General features: G+C 30.7%; 1 protein-coding gene across 2 annotated transcripts in view; it reads right to left on the bottom strand.

Annotated features, from left to right (window-relative positions):
* LOC105213776 (inactive dipeptidyl peptidase 10) overlaps positions 1 to 18,207 on the bottom strand; it is a 201,794-nt gene that overhangs the window by 74,225 nt on the left and 109,362 nt on the right. The window lies entirely within an intron of this gene.

The raw sequence follows: 18,207 nt of genomic DNA, 5'->3' as shown, positions 1-18,207 counted from the left end.
GGATTACGAATACTATTATTTTTTACTTTGATTATGTAGTTTTTATAACATTTTTTGTTAAGTTCCTCAAACTGACGACGCAATTTAGAATATTTTAAATAGTCAACAAGAGCTCCAGTTCTTTTATAAAGTTTAAAAGCACGAGCTTTTTTATTTTTTAATTTACATAGCTCATTCGAATACCACAAATTTGAACTTTTTCTTTTGATAATAAAACATTTCGGAACAAATCTTTCAAAAATATTAAAAATTGTTTCATTAAAATGTGATACATTTAATTCAATATTACCACTATAATCAGGCCAAGTCAATTTAGTTCACAATTAATCTTTTTGAAGTTAGCTTTCGCAAAGTTGAACCGAGAACAAAGGTCCTGTTTGTTGCATACAAGTAATTCGTCTATGATTTCGATATTAATTTCCAAGGCAGGGTGATAAGAGTCCTCTGGCAAAACTAAAGGATCAGATCGGACCACAGAAACTGTTGAAGTATTATCAACATAGACCAAATCTAAGAATTTACCAAACTTGTTCGGAATTAAGTTAATTTGGTTAAGACCCATCCCCGACATTTCTTCCAAAAACTCATTAAAGCTTAAACGAGTGCAAAAAGGGGTAATGCAATCGTCAACAGATTTCCAAGATACACACGGTAAATTGAAATCGCCTAGAACAATTATGTAATCAGTATTCTTAGCAATTGAAAAAACATTATTTATTAAAGAAACATGCTGCGTATATACAGATAAGTCCGATTGAGGCGGAATATAAGATAAAGTTAGATAAATAGAACATTTATTAATACAAATTCGTATGCACTTAAATTCAATAAAGTCCGCATGAGGAACTTCTACTTCTTCAGATGGAATTGAAGAATGCACAGCAAATAGTACACCCCCCCCGACTCTGTTCAGTCGATCGCATCTAAAGATTTGAAATTCACTATTTAATATTTCGTTATCAAAGATATGAGGTTTAAGCCAAGTTTCAGTAAAAGCGATGACTTTAAAATTACAATTAGTGCTGTTCAAATACAATTCTTTTAATTTTGTATTTAAACCCCTTACATTTTGATAGTGAATTTGTAATGAATTTTTTATAATTAGTTTTTTGAATCCGCGGCATTTTGTGGAATATGAGCAATTACAGTTTGTTTTTGTTGCTTTTGCTCGAATTCGCGCACGAAAGCACCAGGTGGCCAAAATGATTCATCAAGTAGCAATTGAAAATTAACAGCTGAAACGCCAATCTTGAAAGAAGATATGTTTCTTTCGTATTTAAAGTTAAATTTTCTGACATCAATATCAATATCGTTAATTTTTAATTTCGACGAGATGTAAAACTTTATATCTTCGATTGTGGTATCCGAAGCGAATCTCGAAACGAAAATAGATTTTCGTTGAGGTATTACTACCAAATTTTTTGCCACAAACTCAGAGTTAATAGGAGGCGGATCCTGAATAGTTTTCCGCTTAAGGTTATCGTTAATTGTTTTCGGAGGATTAAGCACTTTTGAAGAGGAAGGCTTCTCTCCTTGAGGGCAAGGAGATGAGAGATTAATAAGGTCTAATTTCACCGGTGACATACTTTTCACGGACAAAGTGGCAGGTTCCTCATTAGACGGACGTTTACGTTTTGATGAAGGCTTAGCATTATCATCTTGATCATTTAGGCATTTAAATGATTGAAACAACACTTCATAATGCTTAAATTTTTCTGTAAGGTTTTGAAGTTCTCGACCGATTTCTTTAAAATTATTGCGCGCCTGTTTAAAAACTTTAAATAATTCAATATCTGTTGGTCTACACTTTAAGCACGACCAGCGCAGACCCTTTCCATCGAGAATAGAATCTAAGATTCTACCTGTCAATCCAGCACATTTAAGATGGGCAAGCCCGTCACAAAGCCAACAAGAAACAAAACGATCAGAATCGCCTTTAATAGTACAATTCGGAAAATTGCAAGTCATTATGAAAAAAAAATTTAAATTGAAGGAAAAAACAGAATAGTAAATAATAATAAAAATTAAAATATGATATAATAGTAAATAGAAAAACAATAATAGTTATACTGAATTAGCCGAGATCACAACCAATATAATAGTGAGCAGTTTGAGAAGCACTGAGCCACTTAAAAATAACACGCAAACAGCTGTGAGCAAAAATGAAAGAAAAAAAGACGAATCAAAAGAAAAAGAGCAAATTAAAACAAAAACAATATGCAATCGCACAAACAATTGCAAAGTAGGAAATAAAATTGATAATTGATAACAACAACAAATGATTTAAAAGACTCGGCACCAGAATTTAAGAAAATAGTTAAAATACAATTAAAATTTAAATATAACACAAAAGCAAATTAGCACAAATACTTAGCTTTAGATTATACTTATTAAAAGTAAACTTTCTTTAATTATATTAATAAATTTAAGCACAAATTCAAGAACCGAGAAAAAATTAAACTTCACAGTTTGACGTGTTGCCAGAATATATTGAAGAAATATACAAAATTAAATATTTCGGTAGATTTCAATTTGATAATGTTTTGAAATAGAGTTGCCACCGTAGCGAAAAATAATATTTCAATAATATCTTTCACACCTAATACATTTAATATTTCTACAAAAGCAAATATTTTAGCAAATTTCAGTTTGGATATATTTTAACCAGAGTTGCCACCTTATCGAAAAATGAAAATTAGACAATAAAATTCTTCAGAACCAACTAATTTAATGGACATACAAAGGTAAAATTTTGAGTAAATTCCAGTTTGAATTGTTATAACCAGAGTTGCCACCTTATCGAAAAATAAAAATTAGGCAATAAAATTCTTCAACTGCAATCATTATGTAAATGAACGAAAAAATGAGTTTGAGAAAACTTCTGTTTGAAAATGTTTTGCAATAGAGTTGCCACTTATTTCACCAAACGAAAATTAATTAATATAGGGTTGCCAAGCACAAAATGTTAAGTAATAATTTTCTTTAAATTCCATATTTTTTTTACTTCTCGCATGGCATTCTCCGTAAAACAATCCTGTTTGCCAGCCACACATGACTGTAATGCTAATCCAAGGCGTAACGTAATCTATAAAGTCGCTTGCAATCCTTACTTCGCTCTTTTTCGTTCTCCTACTTCTTCATGTCGTTAAATAACGGGTGATTTTTTTGAGGTTAGGATTTTCATGCATTAGTATTTGACAGATCACGTGGGATTTCAGACATGGTGTCAAAGAGAAAGATGCTCAGTATGCTTTGACATTTCATCATGAATAGACATACTAACGAGCAACGCTTGCAAATCATTGAATTTTATTACCAAAATCAGTGTTCGGTTCGAAATGTGTTTCGCGCTTTTTTATCGACAAATTTTGTTCAGCGATGAGGCTCATTTCTGGTTGAATGGCTACGTAAATAAGCAAAATTGCCGCATTTGGGGTGAAGAGCAACCAGAAGCCGTTCAAGAACTGCCCATGCATCCCGAAAAATGCACTGTTTGGTGTGGTTTGTACGCTGGTGGAATCATTGGACCGTATTTTTTCAAAGATGCTGTTGGACGCAACGTTACGGTGAATGGCGATCGCTATCGTTCGATGCTAACAAACTTTTTGTTGCCAAAAATGGAAGAACTGAACTTGGTTGACATGTGGTTTCAACAAGATGGCGCTACATGCCACACAGCTCGCGATTCTATGGCCATTTTGAGGGAAAACTTCGGAGAACAATTCATCTCAAGAAATGGACCCGTAAGTTGGCCACCAAGATCATGCGATTTAACGCCTTTAGACTATTTTTTGTGGGGCTACGTCAAGTCTAAAGTCTACAGAAATAAGCCAGCAACTATTCCAGCTTTGGAAGACAACATTTCCGAAGAAATTCGGGCTATTCCGGCCGAAATGCTCGAAAAAGTTGCCCAAAATTGGACTTTCCGAATGGACCACCTAAGACGCAGCCGCGGTCAACATTTAAATGAAATTATCTTCAAAAAGTAAATGTCATGAACCAATCTAACGTTTCAAATAAATTTTATGCGTTTTTTTTTTTAAAAAAGTTATCAAGCTCTTAAAAAATCACCCTTTAATATAATATATTAATTCATTTATTTTTCACAGTTGTCACTTGAATTTAATTTGGTGAACCCATTTCATGCGATCCGCTTTGTTCTCTCACCCAGATTAAAAGTATGTCAGCACTCTTAAGCGTTTCCTTTGCTGTCACTGAACCGGCTGGCACAATGGCGTCTACATCTCATTATGCTTAACACTTAAGGTCAGTTGTATGACATAGGGTGACAGGACGAAAATAAATATGTTTGTATGTGCATGTATGTGTGTGCAACCTCAAAATGTTGGCTTAAAAATGTACAGCTGCTGCACGGCAGCAAGAGACAAATGCGAAACACAAAAATTGCAATTTCTTAAAATTTCATTCACATGGTCTTATTTCGGAGCGGAAGTGTCACTTTTGCAGTTCATAAATGGAAGCGTTGTTTACGGAAAATGAGGTCATATTTTATGCGGTTTTTGTTGGTAGGGTTGAATTGTTTAAATCATGGAAAAATAAATTGCTACAAGGGTAAACGAGTGGTACAAGATTGTTTTTAAATTGAATTGGAAAGCTGTTTTGATATGTTCTGGGGACTATGAAGATGGAAGCTAATATTTCTATCCAAAGCGAAAGAAACATTTTAAATTAATTTTCATGATTCAATTGAAGAAAATCAAAATCAATTTTAATTGACTTTTCAAAATTCAAAAATTACTGTCAAGCAAGCGGAACTTGGATCCCTTTTTTATCAAAAAAATTCCAAAAATGTAAAATTTTAAAATTATTTGAAATTTTTTCGTGCCAATCTACAATCAAATTCAATATCTCTTAATAAAAGTCACTTCAAAAGTAATTTCCATCCGAAATTGTAAACTTTCCACCAAATTTAACTTGCACACATAAAAAAGTCACTCATACGCCCAGTCAATCTAACTTTCCCTTCGCAAGCATTTAAATACGCATCGTATGCCACACTGATTACCTTTTTGGCAAGCACAAAACTACTGCAACATTCAGTTTTACGGGCATCAAATTCAATTTAGTGCACGAACCACGCCCGGAATAACCGTTATTTTCGCATCCGCAACGCCAACACTTCGCCCAACAGCCAATCAGCCACTTAGTGAACTTGAATGATAGTCAGCGACAGCGGGGAATTCACCCTAAATGCCAAATAAACATCAAACGTCAAATCGTTGATAAGAAACTGCGCGGGAGCATATGTTCATGTGTATATGTATGGATCTGTGTGAAATAATTTTCGAGTGTATTTTGTAACATCCGGCTGCATTTGGTGTAAAAGGAAGTGAAAGCAGCTAGTATGACAAGTTCTGTAAAATCACTAAAATGCTTTTAAGTGCTCATTTTTCAGCTATTTGGAAATATATATAGGTGTATATACATATGTATGTATAAATATGTGAGTTTACTTTTGTAAAGCACTCTTTGAGGGGTGCTTCCATTGTTAACACTCTAAGTGCGGTGCAACGCGCATCAAACCACATTTAGCTTCACCACGATTGCCATTAAACTATCAAGCGGTTGAAATATTTTACATTCCTTGAACACACATCCACACGGATATACACTTTCTTCTCAATTTTCCGTTGAAAGTGTAATGGTTGGTTGATTGTTAATAGTTAGCGGGAATGAATTCTTGTCTGTGTAAGATTGCGAACTTTTTCGCGGAAGTTTCTCGTATATATGTGATATATATGTATATGTGTTAGGTATGTATTTGTTAAGAAATTAAGATATAAAAGCACTTTTAGTTAAGTAGAGGAAATCGCAAATGAATAATGTGAAGCAGACATGGAAGAAGTCACATGGTATTTAATATTTTATATTTTATATTTTATATTTTATTTTTTATATTTTATATTTTATATTTTATATTTTATATTTTATATTTTATATTTTATATTTTATATTTTATATTTTATATTTTATATTTTATATTTTATATTTTATATTTTATATTTTATATTTTATATTTTATATTTTATATTTTATATTTTATATTTTATATTTTATATTTTATATTTTATATTTTATATTTTATATTTTATATTTTATATTTTATATTTTATATTTTATATTTTATATTTTATATTTTATATTTTATATTTTATATTTTATATTTTATATTTTATATTTTATATTTTATATTTTATATTTTATATTTTATATTTTATATTTTATATTTTATATTTTATATTTTATATTTTATATTTTATATTTTATATTTTATATTTTATATTTTATATTTTATATTTTATATTTTATATTTTATATTTTATATTTTATATTTTATATTTTATATTTTATATTTTATATTTTATATTTTATATTTTATATTTTATATTTTATATTTTATATTTTATATTTTATATTTTATATTTTATATTTTATATTTTATATTTTATATTTTATATTTTATATTTTATATTTTATATTTTATATTCTATATTTTATATTCTATATTCTATATTTTATATTTTATATTTTATATTTTATATTTTATATTTTATATTTTATATTTTATATTTTATATTTTATATTTTATATTTTATATTTTATATTTTATATTTTATATTTTATATTTTATATTTTATATTTTATATTTTATATTTTATATTTTATATTTTATTTTTTATATTTTATATTTTATATTTTATATTTTATATTTTATATTTTATATTTTATATTTTATATTTTATATTTTATATTTTATATTTTATATTTTATATTTTATATTTTATATTTTATATTTTATATTTTATATTTTATATTTTATATTTTATATTTTATATTTTATATTTTATATTTTATATTTTATATTTTATATTTTATATTTTATATTTTATATTTTATATTTTATATTTTATGTTTTATATTTTATATTTTATATTTTATATTTTATATTTTATATTTTATATTTTATTTTTTATATTTTATATTTTATATTTTATATTTTATATTTTATATTTTATATTTTATATTTTATATTTTATATTTTATATTTTATATTTCATATTTTATATTTCATATTTCATACGATTCTGCGTTTCAAGCTATATCTAATCGATAGAGCTAACTAGATTATTGATTTGATCGGCAAGTTTGCTAAGTCACATGGATGAGTAAAAATTGGATAAGAGCTTTCTCTAATCTAGAACATTTCTCAAATTTTAGTAACACATTTAAGTGCATTGAAACACTTCATGAGCCTTCTTGCTTTGAAGATACATATACGCCCCACGCCTTATTTTATTAACTTCAGCACATATATTTATGAATATACGTCATTGCTTTAAAATTTACGCCGAACACGCTACAAATTACACATAAAAACAAAATTCGCGGAAAATCGTCTGTTTTAACAGCAATTTGTGCCCTAAAACAGACTTTCGTTGTATAAAAATCCTGTAAGTATATGTATACCCCAGGCATAAAATGTACGCGCTGCGATTTTAACAGCTGAACGAAGGGAAGAACATAAAAATAAGCAAAGATATATAAATTAATAATATATAATGCGTAAAATATAAGATTGCGACGTTAGACATTAGCGTGCGCACACACATTAATTTGGCGGCAGACATGTGAATAAATAGACAAGGCGCAGAAACAATGCGAAAAAAATAAATATATAAAATAACGTCAACAGCAGAGACATATGTGTAGGAGAAGAGGAGAAAAAATTAAAGACTTAAGTTTGAAATAAGACTTCAGCAAGCAACCTTATAATGAATATTTCTGGAAATTTAAGCAACATCGGTAATACTAAATTGTTAGCAAGATTAGGTGGTCAGCCAAGATTCCTAGAAATATTAATTAGCATGCAGAATGGCATATAAACCTGTCTGTTCAGCTTAGCTGTATGAAGTCCCATCGCATTGCTTTGAAATAGTCTCACTTCAGTAATATATCATTGCAGCCAAGTACGTGACTTTAGTAAAATTATTTCACACGCATACACAAATATTTAAATCCATATATATGAACATTTACATATGGAGACCTTATTCACCTCACCCTAATTTCCCAAGCACAGCTGTTAGCTGGTCGCTTGTGTTATTTAATAACCAACTCATGTGCCATTCATTGCTTTAAGTTATAAATACCAACGCACACACATGAGAAATCATATGGAAAAGAGGAGCGCCACAGCTGCTGACTATTAAATATATAAAAATCCTCGCCGTTATCTCCACCCTGTTGTTATCACAGCAAATTTATGCTGATGGCGTACACAACGCGTTTATTTTACGTACTCGTGAATATGTGGCAGCTGGTGTGTTATTTATGTGTGTATGAGAGGGTTTGGAAGACAAGAATGCTCATTTGTTGCTTTTGCTTAGGGAAAAAAGTGCAGAAAAAGTGTCTATAGTTAATGCCACACTAAGCAGCATAATTAGTCTGTGTTAATTGAATACCTGTTGGAGCCATTCACTTGGAATATGGAGAGACAAAAAAATATATCAGCTGTTATCAGCAGAGTTAAATTAATTAAGTGATTTTACCTCCTATGTAAATTATCTAGCCTCCTTTATAATTTATAATTTATAATTCATAATTCATAATTCAGAATTCATAATTCATAAATCATCATTCATCATTCATAATTCATCATTCATAATTCATAATTCATAGTTCATAATTCATAATTCATAATTCTTAATTCATAATTCATAATTCATAATTCATAATTCTTAATTCATAATTCATAATTCACAATTCATATTTGAAAATTCATAATTCATAATTCATAATTCTTAATTCTTAATTCATAATTCATAATTCATAATTCATAATTCATAGTTCATAATTCATAATTCATAATTCATAATTCATAATTCATAATTCATAATTCATAATTCATAATTCATAATTCATAATTCATTATTCATAATTCATAATTCATAATTCATAATTCATAATTCATAATTCATATACTTAATTTCCGTGTCCCTCTGACTCTCTGACCCGCTCTGACTAAAGACAAAAATTCGTCTTGTCCCTCTCTTTGAATTTTGTTCTCTTTAATAAGTCTGTATAAGATAACCTCAAACCCTAACATTGATCCGTTGATGGCCCCAAAAATAATTGTGTTTAGCTACACTTGCTATTCAGCTAAGCGTAAGCTAAAGCTGTGCAGCTTTGCCGCTTTTAATTCCCAATTTTATTTCTACTACAATTTTGCGTCTTTTCTAGTTACCACAAAATACTCTGTTCGCCAGAGTAGTAAAATAAAAATAAAGCTGGTAGGCCATTAAGGACCAATAGAGATTGGAAAAATGGCTGTGGGTAATCCGAAATTTGCTGCAGCTTTATCTTGCCTACACTATCGATTTACATGAAGCTTACGATTATACTGCAAATAGGCCAAATGGAGAGCGAATGTAGTAGGACTAGTGTACAATTTAAGAAAGCATTAGGGTGATTCTAATATTTTGGGGTTAAGGTATACAAATATAGGCTTTATTACTACCTTTCATCTACAAAAAATATAAATACTTGAAAAAGCTCTTTAAAAAGCTTCGAAGTGACATTAAGGTTACTTATAGTATTAATTAAGAAAGATGTGGATAGGACTTATAACTATATTTTCGCCAGAGTTGTTGAGATGTATTGAATGACACCTACTTTAGACCGTCCTTAAAAGCTTTTGGTAAATCAAAAGCTCCCATGGCACCAAAGCTTCAAAAGCTTGCAATAAAATAATATAAGAACACCCCTAACGTGTATATCTGCCAATATTTATCTGCGAAAATACAATTACAAGTGCTCAATATGCTTAAATCAGTATTTTCCGCCCTCAAAGCATTGCAGTGTGTAAAGAGCGTTTTATTGACATTAAGCTCCAGCGCTTATCATACTGATGCCACAGTTAAACAATGACAATTACAATAAAAATTATCATAAATCATAAAAGTGGAGCGGGGAGGAGAATGATGCATTATGTGAGTAAATACTCGCAGACGAAATCGATTGGCGCTCAAGTGTGTGCTTCAAGCTGAATTATTTATTGGTTTATTTCATATTTTTTTGCTTTCGAAAGCTTTTCGCGTATTTTTCGTAAAATTTGAATTGCTGAATTTTTTATTTCGCAGCAATTTTTATGACAAATGAGATGCGCAACTTTCACTTTGATTTATTGTTTGTGGCATTATTTATTATTTTTAATGGCGTTGCCATACTTTGAACTGGAGTGTGGGATATATATTTTTAGCGCTTGTTAAATTGCTAAAAACTTTTAGAATTTTTCGATAGACAATTTGCATACGAATTATTTTCGTTTATATTTTCTTAATTTATTTAAAGCAAAAGCTCTCCATTCTACAAAATAAAATGCGACAGCTTTTAATCTCGCAGTAATTTGTAATATTATATATATTCATGAATATATTTAGTTTATCTATTAATTTTCCACTGCATTCAAATATATTTGTGTTGTTGTTGCTCTTAATCAGCGAGTGAACAAAACTTTTCAAGCTTCTGTGGCTAACCGAAAATTCAGTTTTTTCCTCTGTGTTTTGTCAAGCTTTTGTTATTAATCGTTGTAGGCTGTTTGGCTTTACAAATTTGTGTTGTAAGGCAAGTTGCTGAAATTAATTTTCACTGTGCCGCTAATAAATTGGGGTCAACTACTTTGCAGATCCCTTGCGTGTATGTTGGGAATTAGTGCGGCTGGCTGGGAAAAAATTGTCTCGGCTAATTTGTTTTATACACAGTGGGCGTGGTAGCTTTGTTGGCTTTGTGGCAAATTTATTAAAGCATGGAGTCTATTTTACTTTAGCAGCATGTTTTAAGCTTTTGTAGGTTAAAGTGGGGTTTAAAGCATTCGAATATGGTAGAAATTAAGAGTCTTCGGTTGGTAGTTCCTTCTGTTTCTTAATAATTTTTAAATAATATTCCAGTTGTTAATATTGCTTCCGAAATATATTTTGAATAGACATTCGGAAAAAGGTACAAATGACCCGCAAAAATTGTCATTGAAGAGCTAAACAGTCAGATACAATATTTTATAAGAATCCAACGATAAGTGTAATCACAACCTGATCTTTGATTCCGTTTTAGTAATTCAATTATGTTATGTAGAGAGGTAGTTATGTATGAAAGGAGAGAGAGAGAGACAAAGATATTTGGAGAGAAAGAGAGAGACAGTGAGATAGGCAGAGAAAGGGAGATAGATATATATGAAAAGAAAGAGAGAGAGAGAGAAAGGACTAATTTATCGGCTACTTTCAAAGTTCCGTTATAATAGCTTCGATTCTGGTGGTAAATATTGAGTAGCATAATGTCCGATTTCCTACAAAAGAGTTTTCCCCATAATATACTCAATAGTATCCTCTTACCTGTTGAAGCTTTAGCACCATGTGGGTTAAATTGAAAAACTTCAATCTCTACACTTTCGTAATGCATATAGACTTACCTGAAAGGAAAAAGAAATAATTTAGTAAGTGCATTTGTATGATATAAGTTAGATATTACAATGAAAATAGATAACCCTAAAAATAATTATTTTCGCTGACTTTGATAAGCTTTTAAGTACTTCAAGAGCTTTTTTCAAATTTTAGAAAATAACATTTACATTTCATTCACTACGAAAATCCGACAGATGGCGCTGAAAATGTTCATTTCACTAAAAGCAAATTTTTTCTAATTACACATCAATTATTTGTGTTTTTAGTAATCATAGCATTTAATAAAATATTTTAATAATAATATTGGTATTAAAATGTCTAAATGCATGTTTCTAAAGCCAATCTATTAATAAGATACTCTTCTATTGAGCGTTCTCTCACTCCCGCTCATTCTCTCACACTCTTCAATTCAGTCATATTTCTCATACCCTCCGTCCACTTCATGTAAACTATTTACTTGACATTCCTTTTACAAAATTTCAGTATAAATTGTACAAATAATGGACAGACAACTCAGGCCCATTAGTTTCATCTTAATAATACGATAAGTGCCTGTGACAATGGCCAGGACGGTTCAGATTCCGACAACAAGGTCACAAGTAAATTGACAATAAAATGCTATTATCCAAAAAAGGACGTTCAGCGGCGGTTAGCAAACAAATTGGCGGAATTTCTAAAGGCATCCAAGGAATAAAGGCGAAAGATAAAATGGAGAGCAAAAAAAGCGTGTGCTCAGCTTTTTTTGCGCAATTGAGAATACCAAATTGTCCAATTTTTTTAAGCAAACAAATAACCCGAAATAGCTTAAATGTTTTTTTTTTTAATATTCAATAAGATAGAATTAAACGCTATGAGTATATCCCTACTGTAAAAAGGGCTTTTACTTCGTTGATAATCACCATATATTTAATACCGTTGAGTGACTGGTCGTCGATTATTTTAATAGGTTTTCGAATTTATATTTAATTATCGCTTGAGTGATACTCTCCACAAAGAAGCAAAAAAAAACCGAAAACAAGTGTGTAATCCTTTAATGCGCTTTAAATGGCCGAGAAAGTGGTCACACACTCAAACCGTTATTGTGTTAACCGCTATTATGCCAACAGCACAATTGAGTACAGTTTTTTGTTAAAAATACAAAAACCGACCTGCAGCTAATAAAAAAAAGTACTTGTCCATTTGACGGCTAAACGAATTTCAACTCGCTGAAAGCGCTCAATGTGACAGGCCTTTTATTTGATTGCTAACAAAGTGTGAACATCAAAAGCGAATTAAATGTGGAAATCTAATAAAATAGTGTGGAAAAAGTTGGAAGATGAGAAAAGTAAAAAATGAAAGGCAGAGCGAACAATAAAATTAAATGTTTGAAGCCACGGCGTTGTATTTTTCAAAATTGTTGTGGGTATTTAGTTAGCCTTTGAAGTGGGGATTTGGTGGTTTGTCACGCGCATTTGATTTTCTAGTGCCGAATAGTCTTTAGAGATTAATTGAGTGCAGTTAAAACATGAAAAATCTAACATATTATATTGAAATAATCATATACCCCCTTACTATACCAGTGTGACATTTTCAAAAAATCGATTTTTTTATTTTTTGCTTATGCGATAGTTTATACTTTCAAAAATATTCTCTGAAAGCGGCAAGATCGTATCTTGAATTTTTGAATAGTAGCGTTTTAAAGACCGACCGCCCGCAGGTATAAGCAGCTACATATAGACGAAAGTTAAAATTGTCAATTTAAAATAGACCATTGTTTTACCTAAAAAAACGAAATTTTTTCCGAACTACGCCATTTTGTCAATTTTTGATATTTTTCAAAAATCGTAGGTCATTGTATAGGAAATATATTTAACTTTAATATCCTTTTCGAATTTTATTGTTTCAGCAACTCATTCGGCCGGAATCATATCATCAGTTATGGAACTTTTTTTTTGACACCTCCGAAGATAGCATATAATTCCGTTATTTTTCAATGTTTTTGTAAAAAAAAAAAAATGTGAAATGTAGCTGAAAATATACCTTATTATGTGCAACAAACCTAGACACAATCGATCAAGTACTTTCTTTTAAAAAAATTCAGGAAAATCGTAGAATTTTTTATACATTACACTGATATAGCCCCTTAAGCTGTCTATTTAATAATGAGCAAACTTTGGAGAGTGGCGAATCGAGCAAAGAAATAGTATCAATCAAATATGTGTAGAATAGAATAATACTATTTTAATAAGGTATCCAGATGTTTTCTGATGTTGAAATTAACTGGTATACATTTTTTATAGCTTTTCTGTGAACTATAATATTTAGTGTATTTAGAGTGGTGAATCGAACAAACAATTGGTATAAATCCAATATAATCAATGGGTATCAAATTGGTATAGAAAAGTACCATTTTCATGGGGTATTCATATACCCTCTTGTGTTGAACTCAACTATTCATAAATAAATATTTAGTTTATCTACAGTGGCGAATCAAACAAACAATTGGTATAAACTTTATAAACTGGTATAACGAAATAGGTGCGAATAGAAAAAACAATTGGTATAAATTTAATAGAATGATGTAATAAAATAGGTGTAGAATAGTACCATTTTTCATTGGTATGAATTTGTTGTTGCTTTCCTGTGAACTATTTAGTAATATTTTATTTTTTTAGCTACCAAATAAAACTACTTTACATATGCAAAATCACAACACTTTTAGAGTTAATCTAAAATCTAAAGTTTTCACTTATTGTGTACATTCTACTCACGCCTCACTCTGAAATATTGAAAGAATATGAAGAGAGTATGCATAAAAAATTCGCACATTATCATCATATTTTGCCGCACATATGGCAATTCCCGGGCGTCAAAGGAAGCGAACGACCGGAAACTAATGAAGTGTAACTTTTGACGCAGAATCTGGTGATTATAGACAGCAGAGGAAAAGGGTGGAAATGTGCCAAGAAAAAATAGCGAAAGCAAAGAAGGCTGTCGTTAGTGAGAAGAGTAAGTGGAAGTAGGTTAAAAAGTGCCGACGGTTATTGTTATAAATTTATATGAGCCAATAAAATGGGGCAATAAACCATGCAGTCGATGGAAAATTTATGCGTGTTTATATAATCGTTACACATGTCAGAGTATGTGCGTTTGATTTATGGGACCATCTGTAAATCCGCAACAGCTCCCAAAGGCAAATGGCGACCAATAACTCGGCATCTTGAAAGAAACATATGCCTGATTGCCTTAAGGCAACACCTTGGTGGGGTCACATGAGAGTATTTGTATGAGAATATTGCTTGTGAAGATTTAGCTGTCCACTTTTTGGCACTTGCAGCTATTTATTTACTGTTATCATATAAATAAATATGTATTCAGTCGAAGGAATCTTTGCAATAGCCACAGTAGATTGGCCTCCAGCAAGTTTATGGTATGTAAACTCATGAATCTAGGGTTTTTTTATATTCATGTGAGCTTTCATGTTTGAGTGAAAGTTTATTGGCATTAAAAGCTATTAAATTGTCAATACATATGGTCTTGCAAACAAGTGTTAATCGATATAATTTTCAGGCGCTCATATTTTATGGAGGTAACGGTATATTTATGTTGTGAGGACATTTAAAATTTCAACCTATAGCTTAGATAGGACAAAGAAGAAAAACAATGTCATCTTGGGAGGCTTGGGAGTGTCTAAGTTTACTAGTTCTCTATTTTTGCATTTTTTGAAAAATTCTTCAATCGAAAAAAATGCTTAACCTTGTCAATTGTTCAGGCTTTAAACCTACCTGTCTGTCACATAAATATGCACTCAAATACCAACATGCAATTTTATCGAAGTAAGTTTGGGTAAACCGACCAGCACTTGCACTTTGAAATGAAAGTGTCAATTTGACAGGCGTCTCAGATGCCAACCGAGTAGAAAAAAAGATATTGACTATACCGAAACAAGCTATAAAAAGGATGTTAAGCACAGTTTGTGAGAAAAAAGTGCATTCAAAACTGTAGGCGGCTGGAGCTTTCGTGCAACTAAGGTCGAAGATGCGCAAGTATGAACACATGCACTTCACTTTCGCCCAACTCCCTGGCAGCATTGACACATATCAGTTGACAATGCAATTACTTTGCTACTGGCTGTGCCAATTTCATGGTAAATTTTATAGGTTGCAAGCTGGTTTTAAGTGCCTCGTGTGGCATAAGAAAAAGAGAGAGTACAGTATGGAAGAATATAAAGAAGGAATGCTAACTCAAAAGCTTTTTAAAGAGACACTAGTAAAGGAGAAAAGTAAAAAAGTTGCCTCGTTTGCTGAAAAAATGGGCACTAATTAGTGTGTTCGATGAAATCAGGAGAGTGCTACAAATCCAGACTTATATGAGTTGAGCCTAGAGGAGAGGAATTTATGGTTATTAAGACAGTAGTCTGCTTTACAGGCTTAAAAAAATCGATTTTTTTGTTTTGTTTTAAATCTCTTCCAAAACTATCCAAGAATATGTCTTTAAAATTCCAGCGGCCAATTCGACATATTTTCGAAGCTAGAGCAGTTTCAGTGCCCGAGCGTCGAGTAGGTTCGAATGCTCAGGCAGACCTTTAAAGAGCGTTTTCTCGAGTTTTCATTTTCACAAGTGAAAAAAAAGTTTTTAGAAACGGTGCCGGCGATAGCCAAAAGAATGTATGTCATCATTTATGTCGAGTAGGTTCGAATGCTCAGGCAGACCTTTAAAGAGCGTTTTCTCGAGTTTTCATTTTCACAAGTGAAAAAAAAGTTTTTAGAAACGGTGCCGGCGATAGCCAAAAGAATGTATGTCCGATCGAAAAGAACCAAAGTGATCTAGCTTCAGTATTAAATTATCTTCTATTTGAACTAAAAAAGTTGGACAAAATTGTTATTTAAACTACTTGTTTTGCAACTTAAAGTCAATTTTTTTTCTTAAAAAAGTGAATTTTTTTTCAAACTTCGAAAAAATTTGGAATTTTATTACTTCTTCGGTATTTTTTTAGTTCATAAATAAAAGAAACTTATAAAAATTAAAAAAAAAAATTGGTTCGACCGTTTCAGATGCATCGCACGGCACCATCACCGGCACCTGCACACACAAGTGCAGACTCCAGGCGCTCCAGAAAAATACTTAGAACTTTTTTCAATATTTTTTAATAAGAAATTTTGTTTTTTAAGCCTTAAATATAGTACACTATCGTCTTAAAATTCCTTTTACCGCAATCATTTTCTTCCCTTTCAAAAAAAATTGCTAAAAAAAGCAGATTACTGCCTTAAGGTTGGAAAGCTGCTTGTTATTCATGATTATGCCAGTCTCTTAGATTTATACCAGTTCTCTATTCGATACCGGTTACCGTCCAAGGATTGGTAAATTAATTATCACATCGGTACTAGTTTCTATTTTACCCTCCGAATAGTCAAGATCAAATAAAGACACATTTTACACCACTCACACAGCTCGTAAAAATTATATTTTCATAATTTTCATTGAAGATAGTATACACGCTGAGTTCAAAGATATGCTCTCCCACCAAAGCAATCAGCATCAAAGTAAGTATTTCTGGCATTTTTGCGCCGTAAGCAATTTTTCCAATCAACATTCTAACTCTCACCCCTCATCGCTCTCACCATTCCTCTCTACATACCTAACAGATACCAACGCAACGCGGTAGTTTTGCACTGGCCTTACGAATTAATCTGGCATTTTCGCACGTTTACAAACCATACAATATTTATTACCAATTACAATTTCAAAGTGAGAACTTTCTATTTCTATTTTATTTTTTATTTCTATTTTTTTCTTTTTACTGTTGTTTTGTTTTCCATTTAGTTCGAGTTTTTGTTGTACGCGCTTTGGAATTGAAAGCGTGCTTTTATGGAAATAAATTTCATATACAATAGAATTGCTGCATGCAACACTAAGCCAACAACAATAACAAAAACAACAACAACAGTTATATTAGTTTCAACTCGATTTGCAGCTAACTTTGCAAGATTTGTACGGAATTTCTTGCTTTTGTTTTGAAAAGATTTATGAAATTAAACTCTTATGGTGCGTACTAGCACGTTTCATACGAAGCTTGTTTTATAAAAAATATATTTTTTTGTATTATATATATATGTGATTTATTGAAAAATATTTGCCATCAATTTCGGTTTGACAAATTTTTGCAATTAAATTGGGTAATCAACATGCATACAGCATGCATACGTAAGTCGCTAGAGGCAAGTAGTTAGCCAATTTATATAAAACAACAAAACAAATGAAAACTATAAAATCACAAAATCTATATTTAAGTGTTCATAAAAAATAATATTTTATACATATATTGTACAATATTACATATATCTCACTAACAGCTTGTTCGTGTGCTTTTAGGCAATTAAAATTTGTACACAAATTTGAAATTGATTTCACATAATAAATGGTTTTTAATTCGACAATATTTGCACAACCACAAAAATGAAAAAGAAATAAAAATGTGAAATTCAAAAATGTGCTGAAATAATTGTGTTTCCATGCAAATGCAGTGCGTACAATTTGGTTAAGCACAGGAGTGAAGTAAGCAAACAATTATTCCATATGCTGCAATTATTTTTATGTCAGCCGTTATTTTAGGGAATTTTTTTATAAGACTTTTATAGTATTATAGTATAGTTAGATTGTAACACCCAAAACTAAACGAAATCCGGATGTCTGTCTGTCCGTCCGTCTGTAAAAGCTGTAAATTGAGCAAAAATTAAGATATCTTGATGAAACT

This window comes from Zeugodacus cucurbitae, chromosome 5 (assembly GCF_028554725.1).
Source record: "Zeugodacus cucurbitae isolate PBARC_wt_2022May chromosome 5, idZeuCucr1.2, whole genome shotgun sequence".
Lineage (NCBI taxonomy): Eukaryota > Metazoa > Arthropoda > Insecta > Diptera > Tephritidae > Zeugodacus > Zeugodacus cucurbitae.
This window is presented reverse-complemented; position numbering and strand designations above follow the sequence as displayed.